The sequence below is a fragment of the Cherax quadricarinatus genome, unplaced genomic scaffold, assembly GCF_038502225.1.
Source record: "Cherax quadricarinatus isolate ZL_2023a unplaced genomic scaffold, ASM3850222v1 Contig216, whole genome shotgun sequence".
Classification (NCBI taxonomy): domain Eukaryota; kingdom Metazoa; phylum Arthropoda; class Malacostraca; order Decapoda; family Parastacidae; genus Cherax; species Cherax quadricarinatus.
Window position 1 is genome coordinate 70999 of NW_027195242.1, and position 15058 is coordinate 86056.

The 15058-nt window shown below is 47.5% G+C and overlaps 1 protein-coding gene across 1 annotated transcript in view; it reads left to right on the plus strand.

The window, feature by feature from the left end:
• The first annotated feature begins 271 nt into the window (after positions 1-271).
• The window catches only part of LOC128691029 (major facilitator superfamily domain-containing protein 6), a 159143-nt gene continuing 144356 nt past the window's right edge, over positions 272-15058 (plus strand). Inside the window, exon 1 of the mRNA XM_070080197.1 lies at positions 272-339. The gene's annotated coding sequence lies outside the window, so the exon portion shown is untranslated. The remainder of the gene's footprint in view (positions 340-15058) is intronic.

The window sequence follows — 15058 nt, forward strand, 5'->3', positions numbered from 1 at the left end:
ACACTGGGTTATCCTGGCTGGCTAACACTGGGTTATCCTGGCTGGCTAACACTGGGTTATCCTGGCTGGCTAACACTGGGTTATCCTGGCTGGCTAACCCTCCGTGGTTAAAAATGCGAACATCTAAAACTCTGGGTATAAAACTCTGTTTATAAAACTCTGGGTATAAAACTCTGTATATAAAACTCTGGGTATAAAACTCTGGGTATAAAACTCTGGGTATAAAACTCTGGGTATAAAGGCTGAAATAAATAGTTGACGGTAATCAACCCTCGGCTCCTCCAGCGCTACATCAACCTTCCAACCCAACAATAACAAAGTCATCTACCTGTCGTTAAGGTTGGATTTAAGCGTTATTTTACCAGGATAATGTTATCCATCCAGGATAACCCAGTGTTATCCACCCAGGATAACCCAGTGTTATCCACCCAGGATAACCCAGTGTTATCCACCCAGGATAACCCAGTGTTATCCACCCAGGATAACCCAGTGTTATCCACCCAGGATAACCCAGTGTTATCCACCCAGGATAACCCAGTGTTATCCACCCAGGATAACCCAGTGTTATCCACCCAGGATAACCCAGTGTTATCCACCCAGGATAACCCAGTGTTATCCACCCAGGATAACCCAGTGTTATCCACCCAGGATAACCCAGTGTTATCCACCCAGGATAACCCAGTGTTATCCACCCAGGATAACCCAGTGTTATCCACCCAGGATAACCCAGTGTTATCCACCCAGGATAACCCAGTGTTATCCACCCAGGATAACCCAGTGTTATCCACCCAGGATAACCCAGTGTTATCCACCCAGGATAACCCAGTGTTATCCACCCAGGACAACCCAGTGTTATCCACCCAGGATAACCCAGTGTTATCCACCCAGGATAACCCAGTGTTATCCACCCAGGATAACCCAGTGTTATCCACCCAGGATAACCCAGTGCTATCAACCCAGGATAACCCAGTGTTATCCACCCAGGATAACCCAGTGTTATAAACCCAGGATAACCCAGTGTTATCCACCCAGGATAACCCAGTGTTATCCACCCAGGATAACCCAGTGTTATCAACCCAGGATAACCCAGTGTTATAAACCCAGGATAACCCAGTGTTATCCACCCAGGATAACCCAGTGTTATCCACCCAGGATAACCCAGTGTTAACCACCCAGGATAACCCAGTGTTATCCACCCAGGATAACCCAGTGTTATCCACCCAGGATAACCCAGTGTTATCCACCCAGGATAACCCAGTGTTATCCACCCAGGATAACCCAGTGTTATCCACCCAGGATAACCCAGTGTTATCCACCCAGGATAACCCAGTGTTATCCACCCAGGATAACCCAGTGTTATCCACCCAGGATTACCCAGTGTTATCCACCCAGGATAACCCAGTGTTATCCACCCAGGATAACCCAGTGTTATCCACCCAGGATAACCCAGTGTTATCCACCCAGGATAACCCAGTGTTATCCACCCAGGATAACCCAGTGTTATCCACCCAGGATAACCCAGTGTTATCCACCCAGGATAACCCAGTGTTATCCACCCAGGATAACCCAGTGTTATCCACCCAGGATAACCCGGTGTTATCCACCCAGGATAACCCAGTGTTATCCACCCAGGATAACCCAGTGCTATCAACCCAGGATAACCCAGTGTTATCCACCCAGGATAACCCAGTGTTATAAACCCAGGATAACCCAGTGTTATCCACCCAGGATAACCCAGTGTTATCCACCCAGGATAACCCAGTGTTATCAACCCAGGATAACCCAGTGTTATAAACCCAGGATAACCCAGTGTTATCCACCCAGGATAACCCAGTGTTATCCACCCAGGATAACCCAGTGTTAACCACCCAGGATAACCCAGTGTTATCCACCCAGGATAACCCAGTGTTATCCACCCAGGATAACCCAGTGTTATCCACCCAGGATAACCCAGTGTTATCCACCCAGGATAACCCAGTGTTATCCACCCAGGATAACCCAGTGTTATCCACCCAGGATAACCCAGTGTTATCCACCCAGGATAACCCAGTGCTATCAACCCAGGATAACCCAGTGTTATAAACCCAGGATAACCCAGTGTTATCCACCCAGGATAACCCAGTGTTATCCACCCAGGATAACCCAGTGTTATAAACCCAGGATAACCCAGTGTTATCCACCCAGGATAACCCAGTGTTATCCACCCAGGATAACCCAGTGTTATCAACCCAGGATAACCCAGTGTTATAAACCCAGGATAACCCAGTGTTATCCACCCAGGATAACCCAGTGTTATCCACCCAGGATAACCCAGTGTTAACCACCCAGGATAACCCAGTGTTATCCACCCAGGATAACCCAGTGTTATCCACCCAGGATAACCCAGTGTTATCCACCCAGGATAACCCAGTGTTATCCACCCAGGATAACCCAGTGTTATCCACCCAGGATAACCCAGTGTTATCCACCCAGGATAACCCAGTGTTATCCACCCAGGATAACCCAGTGTTATCCACCCAGGATAACCCAGTGTTATCCACCCAGGATAACCCAGTGTTATCCACCCAGGATAACCCAGTGTTATCCACCCAGGATAACCCAGTGTTCTCCACCCAGTGTTATCCACCCAGGATAACCCAGTGTTATCCACCCAGGATAACCCAGTGTTATCCACCCAGGATAAAGTGTTCTCCACCCAGTGTTATCCACCCAGGATAACCCAGTGTTATCCACCCAGGATAACCCAGTGTTATCCACCCAGGATATCCCAGTGTTATCCACCCAGGATAACCCAGTGTTATCCACCCAGGATAACCCAGTGTTATCCACCCAGGATAACCCAGTGTTCTCCACCCAGTGTTATCCACCCAGGATAACCCAGTGTTCTCCACCCAGTGCTATCCACCCAGGATAACCCAGTGTTATCCACCCAGGATAACCCAGTGTTATCCACCCAGGATAACCCAGTGTTATCCACCCAGGATAACCCAGTGTTATCCACCCAGGATAACCCAGTGTTATCCACCCAGGATAACCCAGCGTTATCCACCCAGGATAACCCAGTGTTATCCACCCAGGATAACCCAGTGTTATCCACCCAGGATAACCCAGTGTTATCCACCCAGGATGACCCAGTGTTATCCACCCAGCATAACCCAGTGTTCTCCACCCAGTGCTATCCACCCAGGATAACCCATTGTTATCCACCCAGGATAACCCAGTGTTATCCACTCAGGATAACCCATTGTTATCCACCCAGGATAACCCAGTGTTATCCACCCAGGATAACCCAGTGTTATCCACCCAGGATAACCCAGTGTTATCCACCCAGGATAACCCAGTGTTATCCACCCAGGATAACCCAGTGTTATCCACCCAGGATAACCCAGTGTTATCCACCCAGGATAACCCAGTGTTATCCACCCAGGATAACCCAGTGTTATCCACCCAGGATAACCCAGTGTTATCCACCCAGGATGACCCAGTGTTATCCACCCAGGATAACCCAGTGTTCTCCACCCAGTGTTATCCACCCAGGATAACCAAGTGTTATCCACCCAGGATAACCCAGTGTTATCCACCCAGGATAACCCAGTGTTATCCACCCAGGATAACCCAGTGTTATCCACCCAGGATAACCCAGTGTTATCCACCCAGGATAACCCAGTGTTATCCACCCAGGATAACCCAGTGTTATCCACCCAGGATAACCCAGTGTTATCCACCCAGGATAACCCAGTGTTATCCACCCAGGATAACCCAGTGTTATTCGCCCTGGATAACCCAGTGTTATCCCTGTGTTATCCACCCAGGATAACCCAGTGTTATCCACCCAGGATAACCCAGTGTTATCCGCCCAGGATAACCCAGTGTTATCCACCCAGGATAACCCAGTGTTATCCACCCAGGATAACCCAGTGTTATCCACCCAGGATAACCCAGTGTTATCCACCCAGGATAACCCAGTGTTATCCACCCAGGATAACCCAGTGTTATCAACCCAGTGTTATCCACCCAGGATAACCCAATGTTATCCACCCAGGATAACCCAGTGTTATCCACCCAGGATAACCCAGTGTTATCCACCCAGGATAACCCAGTGTTATCCACCCAGGATAACCCAGTGTTATCCACCCAGGATAATCCAGTGTTATTCACCCAGGATAACCCAGTGTTATCCACGCAGGATAACCCAGTGTTATCCAACGAGGATAACCCAGTGTTATCCACCCAGGATAACCCAGTGTTATCCACCAAGGATAACCCATTGTCATCAACCCAGTGTTATCCACCCAGTATAACCCAGTGTTATCCAACCAGGATAACCCAGTGTTATCCACCCAGGATAACCCAGTGTTATCCAACCAGGATAACCCAGTGTTATCCACCCAGGATAACCCAGTGTCATCAACCCAGTGTTATCCACCCAGGATAACCCAGTGTTATCAACCCAGGATAACCCAGTGTTATCAACCGAGTGTTATCCACCCAGTGTTATCAACCCAGGATAACCCAGTGTTATCAACCCAGTATAACCCAGTGTTATCAACCCAGGATAACCCAGTGTTATCAACCCAGGATCACCCAGTATTATCAACCCAGGATAACCCAGTGTTATCCTCGCAGGATAACCCAGTGTTATCAACCCAGGATAACCCAGTGTTATCAACCCAGGATAACCCAGTGTTATCAACCCAGGATAACCCAAGTTATCAACCCAGGATAACCCAATGTTATCCACGCAGGATAACCAAGTGTTATCAACCCAGGATAACCCAGTGTTATCAACCCTGGATAACCCAGTGTTATCAACCCAGGATAACCCAGTGTTATCCACCCAGTATAACCCAGTGTTATCAACCCACGATAACCCAGTGTTATTAACCCAGGATAACCCAGTGTTATCCACCCAGGATAACCCAGTGTTATCAACCCACGATAACCCAGTGTTATCCACCCAGGATAACCCAGTGTTATCCACGCAGGATAACCCAGTGTTAACCACCCAGGATAACCCAGTGTTAACCACCCAGGATAACCCAGTGTTATCCACGCAGGATAACCCAGTGTTATCCACCCAGGATAATTCAGTGTTATCCACACAGGATAACCTAGTGTTATCCACCCAGGATAACCCAGTTTTATCCATGCAGGATAACCCAGTGTTAACCACCCAGGATAACCCAGTGTTATCCACGCAGGATAACCCAGTGTAATCCACCCAGGATAACCCAGTGTTATCCACGCAGGATAACCCTGTGTTATCCGCCCAGGATAACCCAGTGTTAACCATCCAGGATAACCCAGTGTTAACCACCCAGGATAACCCAGTGTTAACCACCCAGGATAACCCAGTGTTAACCACCCAGGATAACCCAGTGTTAACCACCCGGATAACCCTGTGTTAGCCACCCAGGATAACCCAGTGTTAACCACCCAGAATAACCCAATGTTAGCCACCAAAGATAACCCAGTGTTATCTACGCAGGATAACCCAGTGTTAACCACCCAGGATAACCCAGTGTTATTCACCCAGGATAACCCAGTGTTAACCACCCAGGATAACCCAGTGTTAACCACCCAGGATAACCCAGTGTTAACCACCCAGGATAACCCAGTGTTATCCACCCAGGATAACCCAGTGTTATCCACCCAGGATAACCCAGTGTTATCCACCCAGGATAACCCAGTGTTATCCACCCAGGATAACCCAGTGTTATCCACCCATGATAACCCAGTGTTATCCACCCAGGATAACCCAGTGTTATCCACCCAGGATAACCCAGTGTTATCCGCCCTGGATAACCCAGTGTTATCAACCCAGTGTTATCAACCCAGTGTTATCCACCCAGGATAACCCAGTGTTATCCACCCAGGATAACCCAGTGTTATCCGCCAAGGATAACCCAGTGTTATCCACCCAGGATAACCCAGTGTTATCCGCCCAGGATAACCCAATGTTATCCACCCAGGATAACCAAGTGTTATCCACCCAGGATAACCCAGTGTTATCCACCCCGGATAACCCAGTGTTATCCACCTAGGATAACCCAATGTTATCCACCCAGGATAACCCAGTGTTATCCACCCAGGATAACTCAGTGTTATCCACCCAGGATAACCCAGTGTTATCCACCCAGGATAATCCAGTGTTATTCACCCAGGATAACCCAGTGTTATCCACGCAGGATAACCCAGTGTTATCCAACGAGGATAATCCAGTGTTATCCACCCAGGATAACCCAGTGTTATCCACCAAGGATAACCCAGTGTCATCAACCCAGTGTTATCCACCCAGTATAACCCAGTGTTATCCAACCAGGATAACCCAGTGTTATCCACCCAGGATAACCCAGTGTTATCCAACCAGGATAACCCAGTGTTATCCACCCAGGATAACCCAGTGTCATCAACCCAGTGTTATCCACCCAGGATAACCCAGTGTTATCAACCCAGGATAACCCAGTGTTATCAACCCAGTGTTATCCACCCAGTGTTATCAACCCAAGATAACCCAGTGTTATCAACCCAGTTTAACCCAGTGTTATCAACCCAGGATAACCCAGTGTTATCAACCCAGGATCACCCAGTGTTATTAACCCAGGATAACCCATTGTTATCCTCGCAGGATAACCCAGTGTTATCAACCCAGGATAACCCAGTGTTATCAACCCAGGATAACCCAGTGTTATCAACCCAGGATAACCCAGTGTTATCAACCCAGGATAACCCAGTGTTATCCACCCAGTATAACCCAGTGTTATCACCCCACGATAACCCAGTGTTATCAACCCAGGATAACCCAGTGTTATCCACACAGGATAACCCAGTGTTATCAACCCACGATAACCCAGTGTTATCCACCCAGGATAACCCAGTGTTATCCACGCAGGATAACCCAGTGTTAACAACCCAGGATAACCCAGTGTTAACCACCCAGGATAACCCAGTGTTATCCACGCAGGGTAACCCAGTGTTATCCACCCAGGATAACCCAGTGTTATCCACACAGGATAACCTAGTGTTATCCACCCAGGATAACCCAGTTTTATCCATGCAGGATAACCCAGTGTTAACCACCCAGGATAACCCAGTGTTATCCACGCAGGATAACCCAGTGTAATCCACCCAGGATAACCCAGTGTTATCCACGCAGGATAACCCAGTGTTATCTGCCCAGGATAACCCAGTGTTAACCACCCTGGATAACCCAGTGTTAACCACCCAGGATAACCCAGTGTTAACCACCCAGGATAACCCAGTGTTAACCACCCAGGATAACCCAGTGTTAACCACCCAGGATAACCCAGTGTTATCCACGCAGGGTAACCCAGTGTTATCCACCCAGGATAACCCAGTGTTATCCACACAGGATAACCTAGTGTTATCCACCCAGGATAACCCAGTTTTATCCATGCAGGATAACCCAGTGTTTACCACCCAGGATAACCCAGTGTTATCCACGCAGGATAACCCAGTGTAATCCACCCACGATAACCCAGTGTTATCCACGCAGGATAACCCAGTGTTATCTGCCCAGGATAACCCAGTGTTAACCACCCTGGATAACCCAGTGTTAACCACCCAGGATAACCCAGTGTTAACCACCCAGGATAACCCAGTGTTAACCACCCAGGATAACCCAGTGTTAACCACCCGGATAACCCTGTGTTAGCCACCCAGGATAACCCAGTGTTAACCACCCAGAATAACCCAGTGTTAGCCGCCAAAGATAACCCAGTGTTATCTACGCAGGTTAACCCAGTGTTAACCACCCAGGATAACCCAGTGTTATTCACCCAGGATAACCCACTGTTAACCACCCAGGATAACCCAGTGTTAACCACCCAGGATAGCCCAGTGTTAACCACCCAGGATAACCCAGTGTTATCCACGCAGGATAACACAGTGTTATCCACCCAGGATAACCCAGTGTTATCCGCCAAGAATAACCCAGTGTTATCCGCCCAGAATAACCCAGTGTTAACCACCCAGGATAACCCAGTGTTATCCACCCAGGATAACCCAGGGTACTGAATGTTAACCACCCAGGATAACCCAGTGTTATCCACCCAGGATAACCCAGGGTAATGAGTGTTAACCACCCAGGATAACCCAGGGTAGTGAGTGTTATCATTCCAGGATAACCCAGGGTAGTGAATGTTAACAATCCATGATAACCCAGGGTAGTGAGTGTTATCCATCCAGGATAACCCAGGGTAGTGAGTGTTATCCATCCAGGATAACCCAGGGTAGTGAGTGTTAACCACCCAGGATAACCCAGGGTAGTGAGTGTTATCAATCAAGGATAACCCAGGGTAATGAGTGTTAACCACCCAGGATAACCCAGGGTTGTGAGTGTTAACCACCCAGGATAACCCAGTGTAGTGAGTGTTAACAATCCAGGATAACCCAGGGTAGTGAGTGTTAGCAATCCAGGATAACCCAGGGTAGTGAGTGTTAACAATCCATGATAACCCAGGGTAGTGACTGATAACAATCCAGGATAACCCAGGGTAGTGAGTGTTAACAATCCAGGATAACCCAGGGTAGTGAGTGTTAACCACCCAGGATAACCCAGTGTAGTGAGTGTTAACAATCCAGGATAACCCAGGGTAGTGAGTGTTAACCACCCAGGATAACCCAGGGTAGTGAGTGTTAACCACCCAGGATAACCCAGGGTAGTGAGTGTTAACAATCTAGGATAACCCAGGGTAGTGAGTGTTAACAATTCAGGATAACCCAGGGTAGTGAGTGTTAACATTCTAGGATAACCCAGGGTAATCAGTGTTAACAATCCAGGATAACCCAGGGTAGTGAGTGTTAACAATCCAGGATAACCCAGGGTAGTGAGTGTTAACAATCCAGGAAAACCCAGGGTATTGAGTGTTAACAATCCAGGATAACCCAGGGCAGTGAGTGTTAACAATCCAGGATAACCCAGGGTAGTGAGTGTTAACAATCCAGTATAACCTAGGGTTGTGAGTAGTAACAATCCAGGATAACCCAGGGTAGTGAGTGTTAACCACCCAGGATAACCCGAGGGTAGTGAGTGTTAACAATCCAGGATAACCCAGGGTAGTGAGTGTTAACAATCCAGGATAACCCAGGGTAGTGAGTGTTAACAATCCAGGATAACCCAGGGTAGTGAGTGTTAACCACCCAGGATAACGCGAGGGTAGTGAGTGTTAACAATCCAGGATAACCCAGGGTAGTGAGTGTTAACAATCCAGGATAACCCAGGGTAGTGAGTGTTAACAATCCAGGATAACCCAGGGTAGTGAGTGTTAACCACCCAGGATAACCCGAGGGTAGTGAGTGTTAACAATCCATGATAACCCAGGATAGTGAGTGTTAACAATCCAGGATAACCCAGGGTAGTGAGTGTTAACAATCCAAGATAACCCAGGGTAGTGAGTGTTAACCACCCAGGATAACCCAGGGTAGTGAGTGTTAACAATCCAGGATAACCCATTGTAGTGAGTGTTAACCACCCAGGATAACCCAGGGTAGTGAGTGTTAACCACCCAGGATAACCCAGGGTAGTGAGTGTTAACAATCCAGGATAACCCAGGGTAATCAGTGTTAACAATCCAGGATAACCCAGGGTAGTGAGTGTTAACAATCCAGGATAACCCAGGGTAGTGAGTGTTAACAATCCAGGATAACCCAGGGCAGTGAGTGTTAACAATCCAGGATAACCCAGGGTAGTGAGTGTTAACAATCCAGGATAACCCAGGGTAGTGAGTGTTAACAATCCAGGATAACCCAGCGTAGTGAGTGTTAACCACCCAGGATAACCCGAGGGTAGTGAGTGTTAACAATCCAGGATAACCCAGGGTAGTGAGTGTTAACAATCCAGGATAACCCAGGGTAATGAGTGTTAACCACCCAGGATAACGCGAGGGTAGTGAGTGTTAACAATCCAGGATAACCCAGGGTAGTGAGTGTTAACAATCCAGGATAACCCAGGGTAGTGAGTGTTAACAATCCAGGATAACCTAGGGTAGTGAGTGTTAACAATCCAGGATAACCCAGGGTAGTGAGTGTTAACCACCCAGGATAATGCAAGGGTAGTGAGTGTTAACAATCCAGGATAACCCAGGGTAGTGAGTGTTAACAATCCAGGATAACCCAGGGTAGTGAGTGTTAACAATCCAGGATAACCCAGGGTAGTGAGTGTTAACAATCCAGGATAACCCAGGGTAGTGATTGTTAACCACCCAGGATAACCCGAGGGTAGTGAGTGTTAACAATCCAGGATAACCCAGGGTAGTGAGTGTTAACAATCCAGGATAACCCAGGGTAGTGAGTGTTAACAATCCAGGATAACCCAGGGTAGTGAGTGTTAACAATCCAGGATAACCCAGGGTAGTGAGTGTTAACAGTCCAGGATAACCCAGGGTAGTGAGTGGTAACAATCCAGGATAACCCAGGGTAGTGAGTGTTAACAATCCAGGATAACCCAGGGTAGTGAGTGTTAACAATCCAGGATAACCCAGGGTAGTGAGTGTTAACCACCCAGGATAATGCGAGGGTAGTGAGTGTTAACAATCCAGGATAACCCAGGGTAGTGAGTGTTAACAATCCAGGATAACCCAGGGTAGTGAGTGTTAACAATCCAGGATAACCCAGGGTAGTGAGTGTTAACAATCCAGGATAACCCAGGGTAGTGAGTGTTAACAATCCAGGATAACCCAGGGTAGTGAGTGTTAACAATCCAGGATAACCCAGGGTAGTGAGTGTTAACAATCCAGGATAACCCAGGGTAGTGAGTGTTAACAATCCAGGATAACCCAGGGTAGTGAGTGTTAACAATCCAGGATAACCCAGGGTAGTGAGTGTTAACAATCCAGGATAACCCAGGGTAGTGAGTGTTAACAATCCAGGATAACCCAGGGTAGTGAGTGTTAACAATCCAGGATAACCCAGGGTAGTGAGTGTTAACAATCCAGGATAACCCAGGGTAGTGAGTGTTAACAATCCCTTTAACAATCCAGGATAACCCAGGGCAGTGAGTGTTAACAATCCAGGATAACCCAGGGTAGTGAGTGTTAACAATCCAGGATAACCCAGGGTAGTGAGTGTTAACAATCCAGGATAACCCAGGGTAGTGAGTGTTAACCACCCAGGATAACCCGAGGGTAGTGAGTGTTAACAATCCAGGATAACCCAGGGTAGTGAGTGTTAACAATCCAGGATAACCCAGGGTAGTGAGTGTTAACCACCCATCATAACGCGAGGGTAGTGAGTGTTAACAATCCAGGATAACCCAGGGTAGTGAGTGTTAACAATCCAGGATAACCCAGGGTAGTGAGTGTTAACAATCCAGGATAACCCAGGGTAGTGAGTGTTAACAATCCAGGATAACCCAGGGTAGTGAGTGTTAACCACCCAGGATAACGCAAGGGTAGTGAGTGTTAACAATCCAGGATAACCCAGGGTAGTGAGTGTTAACAATCCAGGATAACCCAGGGTAGTGAGTGTTAACAATCCAGGATAACCCAGGGTAGTGAGTGTTAACAATCCAGGATAACCCAGGGTAGTGATTGTTTACCACCCAGGATAACCCGAGGGTAGTGAATGTTAACAATCCAGGATAACCCAGGGTAGTGAGTGTTAACAATCCAGGATAACCCAGGGTAGTGAGTGTTAACAATCCAGGATAACCCAGGGTAGTGAGTGTTAACAATCCAGGATAATCCAGGGTAGTGAGTGTTAACAATCCAGGATAACCCAGGGTAGTGAGTGTTAACAATCCAGGATAACCCAGGGTAGTGAGTGTTAACAATCCAGGATAACCCAGGGTAGTGAGTGTTAACAATCCAGGATAACCCAGGGTAGTGAGTGTTAACCACCCAGGATAACGCGAGGGTAGTGAGTGTTAACAATCCAGGATAACCCAGGGTAGTGAGTGTTAACAATCCAGGATAACCCATGGTAGTGAGTGTTAACAATCCAGGATAACCCAGGGTAGTGAGTGTTAACAATCCAGGATAACCCAGGGTAGTGAGTGTTAACAATCCAGGATAACCCAGGGTAGTGAGTGTTAACAATCCAGGATAACCCAGGGTAGTGAGTGTTAACAATCCAGGATAACCCAGGGTAGTGAGTGTTAACAATCCAGGATAACCCAGGGTAGTGAGTGTTAACAATCCAGGATAACCCAGGGTAGTGAGTGTTAACAATCCAGGATAACCCAGGGTAGTGAGTGTTAACAATCCAGGATAACCCAGGGTAGTGAGTGTTAACAATCCAGGATAACCCAGGGTAGTGAGTGTTAACAATCCAGGATAACCCAGTGTAGTGAGTGTTAACAATCCAGGATAACCCAGGGGAGAGAGTGTTAACAATCCAGGATAACCCAGGGTAGTGAGTGTTAACCACCCAGGATAACCCAGGGTAGTGAGTGTTAACAATCCAGGATAACCCAGGGTAATCAGTGTTAACAATCCAGGATAACCCAGGGTAGTGAGTGTTAACAATCCAGGATGACCCAGGGTAGTGAGTGTTAACAATCCAGGATAACCCAGGGTAGTGAGTGTTAACCACCCAGGATGACCCAGGGTAGTGAGTGTTAACCACCCAGGATAACCCAGGGTAATGAGTGTTAACCACCCAGGATAACCCAGGGTAGTGAGTGTTAACCACCCAGGATAACGCAAGGGTAGTGAGTGTTAACAATCCAGGATAACCCAGGGTAGTGAGTGTTAACAATCCAGGATAACCCAGGGTAGTGAGTGTTAACAATCCAGGATAACCCAGGGTAGTGAGTGTTAACAATCCAGGATAACCCAGGGTAGTGATTGTTAACCACCCAGGATAACCCGAGGGTAGTGAATGTTAACAATCCAGGATAACCCAGGGTAGTGAGTGTTAACAATCCAGGATAACCCAGGGTAGTGAGTGTTAACAATCCAGGATAACCCAGGGTAGTGAGTGTTAACAATCCAGGATAATCCAGGGTAGTGAGTGTTAACAATCCAGGATAACCCAGGGTAGTGAGTGTTAACAATCCAGGATAACCCAGGGTAGTGAGTGTTAACAATCCAGGATAACCCAGGGTAGTGAGTGTTAACAATCCAGGATAACCCAGGGTAGTGAGTGTTAACCACCCAGGATAACGCGAGGGTAGTGAGTGTTAACAATCCAGGATAACCCAGGGTAGTGAGTGTTAACAATCCAGGATAACCCATGGTAGTGAGTGTTAACAATCCAGGATAACCCAGGGTAGTGAGTGTTAACAATCCAGGATAACCCAGGGTAGTGAGTGTTAACAATCCAGGATAACCCAGGGTAGTGAGTGTTAACAATCCAGGATAACCCAGGGTAGTGAGTGTTAACAATCCAGGATAACCCAGGGTAGTGAGTGTTAACAATCCAGGATAACCCAGGGTAGTGAGTGTTAACAATCCAGGATAACCCAGGGTAGTGAGTGTTAACAATCCAGGATAACCCAGGGTAGTGAGTGTTAACAATCCAGGATAACCCAGGGTAGTGAGTGTTAACAATCCAGGATAACCCAGGGTAGTGAGTGTTAACAATCCAGGATAACCCAGGGTAGTGAGTGTTAACAATCCAGGATAACCCAGGGTAGTGAGTGTTAACAATCCAGGATAACCCAGGGTAGTGAGTGTTAACAATCCAGGATAACCCAGGGTAGTGAGTGTTAACAATCCAGGATAACCCAGGGTAGTGAGTGTTAACAATCCAGGATAACCCAGGGTAGTGAGTGTTAACAATCCAGGATAACCCAGGGTAGTGAGTGTTAACAATCCAGGATAACCCAGTGTAGTGAGTGTTAACAATCCAGGATAACCCAGGGGAGTGAGTGTTAACAATCCAGGATAACCCAGGGTAGTGAGTGTTAACCACCCAGGATAACCCAGGGTAGTGAGTGTTAACAATCCAGGATAACCCAGGGTAATCAGTGTTAACAATCCAGGATAACTAAGGGTAGTGAGTGTTAACAATCCAGGATGACCCAGGGTAGTGAGTGTTAACAATCCAGGATAACCCAGGGTAGTGAGTGTTAACCACCCAGGATGACCCAGGGTAGTGAGTGTTAACCACCCAGGATAACCCAGGGTAGTGAGTGTTAACCACCCAGGATAACCCAGGGTAGTGAGTGTTAACCACCCAGGATAACCCAGGGTAGTGAGTGTTAACCATCCAGGATAACCCAGGGTAGTGAGTGTTAACCACCCAGGATAACCCAGGGTAGTGAGTGTTAACCACCCAGGATAACCCAGGGTAGTGAGTGTTAACCACCCAGGATAACCCAGGGTAGTGAGTGTTAACCACCCAGGATAACCCAGGGTGTGGGGTAGGGGGACCTTTTTTCTGCCATGGGCCATTTGTTTATTTATAACATCATTTCGTCAGACATTTAATTTACTCAGGAGTAATGTGATTGCTGGAACTGCTTCTCTTTGGTTAGGTTTAGTTAGTTTAATATCTTTACTATGTACCCCATACCCATCCTGTGGTCGGTAGTCACCACATACCCATCCTGTGGGCGGTAGTCACCACATACCCATCCTGTGGGCAGTAGTCACCACATACCCATCCTGTGGGTGGTAGTCACCACATAACCATCCTGTGGGCGGTAGTCACCACATAACCATCCTGTGGGCGGTAGTCAAAAGATTACAAAGGTACATAATGGGTCCAGGGACTGGACCCCAAGGTTATGATAGCTGAACTAGTTACAAAGGTAATGAACTCCAGGTAGATCTGGTCACAATCGTGTGTGATGTTAGCCGGTATTGATAATGCTGCTACTCGCAACTGCTTTTCCAGGTTTGTGTCATTCAGTCTGGAGTGAAGTCGACTTTGTGATGGTAAGTTTTAAAAAGAACTGCTGTCTAAAAGGTATCTTCATAATTCTGTATACAGTGGAACCTCTACTTACGAGCACATCAGTGGCCCGGTGGCCTGGTGGCCTGGTGGCTAAAGCTCCCGCTTCACACACGGAGGGCCCGGGTTCGATTCCCGGCGGGTGGAAATTCTGACACGTTTCCTTACACCTATTGTCCTGTTCACCTAGCAGCAAATA